Source organism: Halichoerus grypus, chromosome 2 (assembly GCF_964656455.1).
Source record: "Halichoerus grypus chromosome 2, mHalGry1.hap1.1, whole genome shotgun sequence".
Taxonomy (NCBI): domain Eukaryota; kingdom Metazoa; phylum Chordata; class Mammalia; order Carnivora; family Phocidae; genus Halichoerus; species Halichoerus grypus.
In genome coordinates, this window is record NC_135713.1 from 19093643 (window position 1) to 19102021 (window position 8379).

General features: G+C 33.3%; 1 non-coding gene across 1 annotated transcript; it reads right to left on the reverse strand.

The window, feature by feature from the left end:
• Positions 1-1737: 1737 nt before the first annotated feature.
• LOC118544820 (U2 spliceosomal RNA) lies at positions 1738-1928 on the reverse strand. The gene has a single exon (XR_004921792.1). It is a non-coding gene; the product is annotated as a U2 spliceosomal RNA (small nuclear RNA).
• Positions 1929-8379: the final 6451 nt, after the last annotated feature.

The following is an 8379-nucleotide window of genomic DNA, read 5'->3' on the forward strand; positions in this document are numbered from 1 at the left end:
ACCCATCATTCTTTCACAGAGCAACCCAGATGCTGTTGACAACTTGTATGTAAATCATGCTGACAATTTGTTCAGCGTCTTTCCTGCTGAGACTGAGGTTGTCCTGGTCATACCATTTATCAGATATAGGAGATACTCTGGTCCCACAAGAACAGCTCCAATAGTGTTTTTGCCAGGGAACAATAACAGCCATTAAATCAATGGAACAATTTATCTACCTTGAAGTTATCTCCATACTACAACAAGGATTTCCTACCTCACCATTCCTACTCTTATCTGACAGTGTACATTAGATATTAAATGCTCCATAGAATAGGAAAATGTCAAATTGCTTCCTGATATTTGTCCTTAACTTCTATTATTATTTGTTAGGGGTAATCATTTCTTTGACCTTGCATTTTAAAATTACTTTCATCTCAGGGAAATGACATATAAGAGGAAAATTTGCATGCATTGCTATATAAATGTCAGATTTTTTAGTTTGCAAATGTCTGCTATAAAATATTCACAGTACAGAAGTTGATTTACAATCCATTTCAGCCTATAATCTATCTTATTCTAATTTTGCACCTTGTATCAGAATGCATTTTTCACATTGTAGGAAAGAAAACAAAACAAAAAAAAACATTCATTTCTTTAATGAACCTACCTATGAAAAGGATAAACGAAAACCATCGGCATTTATTAAATGGTTATAGCTTTTCTAAACCAACTTAATTAGACCATAATACAGGTTGTAAAAAGGGAAAATGCATAATTAAATTTTAAAACACCTACGCCTGTGAAGGCATTATACGTAAGTTGAACTTCCTGTTAAAATAATGAAGAAAAAAAATTAAAAATTCAGTTAAGTAACTTTAACACAAATTTGTACATCAAAATACCCATTTAATTTGCAAAGTAAATTTTACTTTGGGTGTTGATTAATCTGCATCTGATAATAATTGATTTCATCTCAAGCATTTTTGTTACTCGGTTATAGGCTGAGACAACTGAGAAAACTATGAACTATACTGAGCTATAAATATAAATATGTTCCATATATAGTTTTTAAAATTATAACATACAGAATATTATAAATAACATGTGCATATTATATATATTATAATGCACACATACAATTATGAAATAAAAACAGTAACTGTCAGATTGGCCCTCCACTTTATTAAAATATGTTCTAAACAGAAATGATAATTATTGCACTATAAAAGAAGGTAAAGATAGTTTTCAGTGGGTTCTTCTCTAGACAGCAAGCCTATTAAATTATAATTGCTTTAGACTAAAAGCAATGTTAAATTTCAATTATATCTAAGAGTGAGACTCCTGGTTTCATAATTCAGGAGTAGACTATACAAAATGTCATAGAATTTTAACCAATTTCTCAGGTAAGGCTTTAAAAAAAAAATAGTTTTTGCAATGGGTGATAAAAGATAGATTCATCTCTAATTTATGTTTAGTATGGACTAGAATTTGTACATTTGTATAACATCTGGAAAGAATATTCATAACATTATTTGTCATTTGCTTAAATATAAATAATATGATAAAATTAATTTGAACAAATTGATATTCATTTTTATTTTTATATTACTTAATAATATATTTGTAACAATATTAATTTTCAATCAAAACATCCCAACTATTATGGCACCACAATGAAGTATCTATGAAGAAATTTTTATTTTTTTTTTACTTTTTATTATTTTTTATTATTTTTTATTTTTTTATTCGCCCCGGAGGGGGTGCACCATTCCTGGAAGTACTGCAATACCAGGTCGATGCATGGAGTGGACAGAGCAAGCTCCTATTCCACCTCCTAATTCCAAAAATCCATTTAATATATTGTCCTCGGAGAGAGGATGTATCAGATATTAAACTGATAAGAACAGATACTACACTTGATCTTAGCCAAAAGGCCGAGAAGCGATTATGAAGCAATTTTTAAATGTGTTTACCATATAGGTCCATTACTTAAATTAGTGGATCATAGTATTAAGACGAGCCAGGTCTGGGGTTTTATTTTCTTATTAGTCAAGTAGCTTCAAAACAAGATAATCTCTGTACATTATTATCTAGGTATCTACTAATTGACATATACATGTGTGAGCACACACATATGCACACACACTTTTTAATACTATTGGATCAAATCAAATAGATCCAAGAAGAAATTAAGGAGTAGCATTTGGTTATAGATATTCTGAGCAACCAACTTTGTCTAAATTCATCTGGATTGAATAGCTCCTACAATTGTACCTGTGGAAGATCAAATTGTGAAAAATAACTTTGATCTGCAACTCCTGATCTGAGGTGTATTTCCTCAAGACTTTATGGCTCTGTCTGGTGGAACACAAAACTCATCAGAGCTCTCTTGCTACCGGCAGCATTCATGAAATCACAGATTGGGTGACCATACATTCTACCTTGCCCAAGACATTTCTGTTATGGCTGTTTTCCTGCACAATTAATAATGCCCTCATTCACTCCAAAATGTGCAGGTTGAGATGACAAATTATATGGCCACACTACTTACTAACCACCCAAGTTCATCATGGTGTTGGAACAAATCTCAGTATCAATTCATATCTTGGAACCTTTGGAAGCAGCTTAGTTTCTGATTTATGAATTACACATCCAGAATGTTTTTGTTAATTTCCCCCAAACAGAGATCAGATGTCTTTAAAAGAAACTAAAGTTCAGTTAATATTAATTTTGACACCATGATTCTAAAAGAAAACTGTAGTTGCCTCCTCACATACTGGCAAGCAGGGGGGTCTGCTATTTTTAGGACCATAGAAATAATTATATAAAAGAAAGTCTGTTTCTATCTGTGCCTGACAACTTGAGTAATCTCACACAGAAGGAAAGATAATAGATGCGAAAAGTGTTTAAGCACAAAGTGCTTCTCTGCTTCCCAATTTGTCAAGAGCCTTCACGAGTAAAAATGTAAGATTCCAGTAACCGAGGGGATAAGTTATTGTTCAAAGTTGACCTACAAATGTTATTTTCACATGATAGCAAATCACCTTCTTAAAACTCGGTCAGTTGCGCATCCTCTGCGTTAGGTGTGTATTAGTACAACTGATCTAATTTCATTAGCTGCAGAAATTATTTTGTCTTGTTGGTTCAAAAGTACAAAATATATTTGCTTTAAATTGGGCATAAAAGGTCATGATTATCCAAAAAGCATTTATGTCAATAATTAAGTCAATTAGATATAAAAAGAATAAACTCTGTGTAATCAGTAACTTCTCTCTTTGTGGCCCAAGATTAAATCCATGGACTTTAAGTGCTATATGACATTCAAGTACATCATTTTGTACTTTGAAACACACCTCTGCTGGGTCAACTTGGAGAGTGTTTTGAAATACCAAGAGATGGAACTAGAGACAGGATGCCTCTGGAATGATAGGATCAGGGAGTAGTTTACATTCGGTTTTAATACCTATGTATTGATTCCAGTCCAGGCAGTCAAAGTTTATGGCTTTTATCAAATGTTGGAATTAAACCTTTCAAAAGACTACTAGTTTCAAATGCTGAGCTGAGTACATATCACCTCTTCTTTGTGCGTCAAACCCAATACACTTACGAAATGATATTAAGAAATAATAAAAATATAAAATATACTCAAAAGTAGGAGAAAATTTGGTTGGTTAGAAACTGTGAAAAAATATCTTTTTTTAAAATATTTTATTTATTTATTTGACACAAAGAGAGAGCAGGAGCAGGGGGAGGGGCAGGCAGAGGGAGAGGGAGAAGCAGGCTCCCCGCTGAGCAGAGAGCGGGGTGCAGATCCCAGAACCCTGGGATCATGACCTGAGCCAAAGGCAGACACTTAACTGACTAAGCCATCCAGGCGCCCTGTGAAAAAATAGCTTAAAGTTTAAATATAATGAGAAGGAGAATAAAGATCAAAATTGTAGTTTGAGAGACATTCAAGGGTGTGTCTTAGACTGGGAACACAAAATGGCACTCTATGCCACGCAATGGAAGACCTTTCACCTACATTAGTGATAGCACTCCATCAAGGGTGACAGATTAATCTAATTGACACTTCAAAAAAATAAAGACCAATATCTTTTCACTTTATTGGGTTTCCTGGATTTGAAAGTGTGATAAAAGTTAATTCTTTCTTGGTATATCATAGTAAAGAGTTTCAATTATTAGAAGTTTCAATTATTGTATACATATATATCCTCTCCAATCTTTTAGGTTCTTTTCTCTCCTATCAGGTCTAAATATGGTTTTGACTGAAGCAAAAAAAGATAAATCATATCAATTTCCTTGAATGTCAGAGAAATTATCTTGGAAAAATGCTCATAAAATATGCAAGCTTATTTCTCAAAATTTTGGATTAGCAAAAAAAAATTTTTTTTGGATAAACTTCCTAATGAAATAAAGATCAATATCTTCTAACAATCACAGTTCCATCAAAACTTGCCTGAAATCATTTTAGTTGCCTAACTTTAAATTGGAAATCTTTTTTTTTTTTTTAAAGATTTTATTTATTTGACAGAGAGAGAGATAGGGAGAGCAGGAACACAAGCAGGGGGAGTGGGAGAAGGAGAAGCAGGCTTCCCGCTGAGCAGGGAGCCCGATGCAGGGCTCGATCCCAAGACCCTGGGATCATGACCAGAGGCAAAGGCAGACCTTAATGACTGAGCCACCCAGGCACCCCTAAATTGGAGACTGAGGCATCCAGGCACCCCTAAATTGGAAATTTTTCAATGTCTACAAAACCTATACACCCAACAACTGATATGCCAGCAAAAGAACCTAAATATACGCAGCTTTTCCAGAGCTCCATCCATGGATAACCCAAATTAACAGGATCATTCCACTGTGAGGCACTGCTTTAGCACTTCGTGGGCAAATTATTTTGTGATCACACTTGTGACTCAAATCTAGAGGTAAATTTCCTTTCATTTCCAAACAAAGGATGATGCTATTAATGACTTAGTATTTGGTATCTTCTAACCGTGAGCATTCTTGACATAAAAATACTAGAACAATCTGTGTTTGGGGATTTTCATTTTCTTTTATTTTTTAAGATTTTATTTTTAAATAATCTTTACACCCAACGTGGGCCTTGAATTTATAACCCCAAGATCAAGATTCGCATGCTCTACTAACTGAGTCAGCCAAGCAACCTTAGAATAATTTGAAGATGATCAAGGTTTCCCTCTCCAAGCGAATAACAACAATGGTAAAATTAGAGGCAAACAAAATTAATAGAGTAAGGTCTTCTTTACATTTCAAACTCTACTCTATTATCTAAAAAACAGATAATGCCTCTATCTGAATTATTTTCTTTCTGTATTTTATGAAAGCAAGCAGATATTGAACACAATTCCATTACTACTTGTTATTTTTTTGTTTTACCTGCATTCATATTTTAATTCAATAATATATTCAACAAACATTTAATAAGGGCCTAATAGGTAATAGGCAATTTTTTTTTAAGATTTTATTTATTTGAGAGAAAGAGAGAGTCAGAGATAGCATGAGTAGGGGGTGGGGAGAGGGAGAACCAGGCTCCCCGCCGAGCAGTGAGCCCACTTCCGGGCTAGATCCCAGGACCCAGGGATCATGACCTGAGCCGAAGGCAGATGTTTAAGGACTGAGCCACCCAGGTGCCCTGGTAATAGACCATTTTATAGAAAAATCAAGGAATAAACTACATTGAACTATTATTGGTTTTTGTTAATGGAAATACTTTATAAGTAGACCATTTCAGATGTAACTATTTAATTGTTCTGCTCTTCACATCAGTCTAAGAATTAGAGAAATGGCTTCTTGACATGTCACAATTTGAAATATTTTAATGAAGGGGTGCTTTGTTTTTGTTTCTGTGATCTTTTCATGTAAGAACATAAATTCAGACATTTTGAAGATTAATTTAACATACAAACATCATAGAAAAAGGAAGACATGTATCTTATATTCCACTTATGTGCTTTTATTATTATGGAATAGGGACCAATACAGAAAACAATTTTTCTAACATAAGTAGCATAAAAGATAATACCTTAACATTGGTTTTAATTAAGTGAACATTTTCTTAGCCAGAAATACCAGTTTCCTAAGGCTGCTATAATAATGTACTACAAACAAGATTGGCTTAAAAAACATAAATGTATTGTCTCACAGTTTGGGAGGCTAGATGCCTGAAATTATGGTATTGGCAGGGCCATGCTTCCTCTGAAATCTGTAGGGACTCCTTCTTTGCCTCTTCTAGCTTCTGGTGGTTTGCCAGCCATCTTTGTTATTCTTTGGCTTTGTAGGTGCGTAACATCAATCTCTGCATTTATCACCACAGGACATATTCCCAGTGTTTCTCTTTCTTCACATGACCATCTTCTTATAAAACACTAGCCATCTTGGATTAAGGGCCAACCTTATTCCAGTATAACCTCATTTTAGCCAACTACACCTAACAACTCTATATCAAAATAAAATCACATTTTGAGAGGTTCTTGGATTAGGACTTCAACATCTTTTTTGAGGGAATACAATTCAGGCTATAATACCTGATATTCCTTATTATTTAAAAAGTCAACATGAACTAATTCAGTTTATCAAAGAAATGTGGATATATTTGCCCCCAAACATTTTTGCTGTGAAATCAACCGATCTATGCCACCCAGGGATATTACTGAATTGTTATAAGGGTAAAGAGGATGAATACTCTGAAAATTTTGCAAATTAAATTGTTTTGCCATAGGTGATGATTTATAATTACAATATCTCAACTAAATATTTCCCAAGTTTTGGGATATGCGTAAGTTACTTCTTGAAGAAAATCCCGGTGATCTTTATTGCACTGGAGATTTTCTCTGGGTAGAGGAGAGAAAACTCTCCAACTAGAAGAAAGTGCTACTTTCCTGTTCTAACTTCAAAATACCATATTTTTACTCATGACTCCTTATAGACTTGGGACAACTCAGTGGCTTCTATCACATAAAACATGGAATTCCTTTATGAATAAATTTGTATTAGCTTAAGTATACATTCTCATGTGGTAAAGAGAATTGTGCCCTTAGATCATTACAGCACAAAGCCATTCACAGTCCTGGTACCTATTTTACCTGGTACCTAGCAGGAGATGGAAACCTACACACTGGAATTCAACATAAAATACAGATGAAGGGGCACCTAGGTGGCTCGGTTAAGTGTCTCCCTTCACCTCAGGTCATGATCTTGGGGTTCTGGGATCAAGAACCATGTTGGGACCCCTGTTCAGTGGAGAGTCTGCTTCTCTCTCCCTCTGCCCCTTCCCTCTACTTGTGCTCTCTCTCTCTCAAGTAAATAAATAAAATCTAAAAAAAAAAAAAAAACAGATGAAAACATCTCTACCATTTCATGGTAACATCCAAATTCAGCAGAGATATTTATAATATTTAACAACCATTGAAGAAGCACAGGCCAATCAGAATATATAATACCCTTAAATAAACAATATATCTTAACCTTTGCAGACCAGTTGAATGTCTCTCTTAGGTTACAATAACAACTATATTTAGTTTGTTATTACTCTGGCTTTATATGACATTTTTCTGTAATAGAGATTTTCTAGGTAGATTAATTAATAAGGAAATATAATCTATTAAAATTTTAATTTTGAGAAATGATTAGTGATTCTCTTTCAAAAGTTCTGCATTTATATTATTACGTTTAATTTATTAGAAATTTTATAATATCTTAAAAAATTAGAAACTGTGGGATACATGCAAAATTAATATATGAATCTCTATTACTTTCTTGAGCTTTCCCAAGATAATAATACTAGGATGCTGTTTCAAGTTAGCCATATTCTAATACATTCAATGAAATTTGCATTATTTTAAATTCAAATGTTAAATAAATTATAATTATATTTTATTTTAAAAGATCAATTACACTGTAGTTTGCCAAGGTAGTGTTTTTTTTGTTTTTTCCTTTGATTGGTCCTTACTAAGTCCTTAAGTATCCTACATAGAAAGTATTAGCAATTAACTCTGAGGGATAGGCAATATTTCTTCCTAAATAAAGGAAAAGGTTTTCCCCAGTGTCTTTCTTAAGTGAGTATTACTCAAAAATGAAAATACAATAATGCCATTGTTTGTTTCAAAATTAATTTAATGTATGTCTAGAGTAGAAAATGGAGATTTTTTTTAATATCCTTGTAAAATTATTTATTTGGTCCATCTAATTTGCTTACCTCTCTATGCCTGATCACATCACCTTTAGTAATACAATAGCCAAATGATTCTCGAGTACTTTTATTATGAACTTATAAACATATTTTGTTTTTATTGTTGTTATTGTTAAAAACTAATAGTATTTTTTGCTTTGAAAGGAGAGTCACAGTTTTAAATAAAAGTGGACATGTCCAAGAGT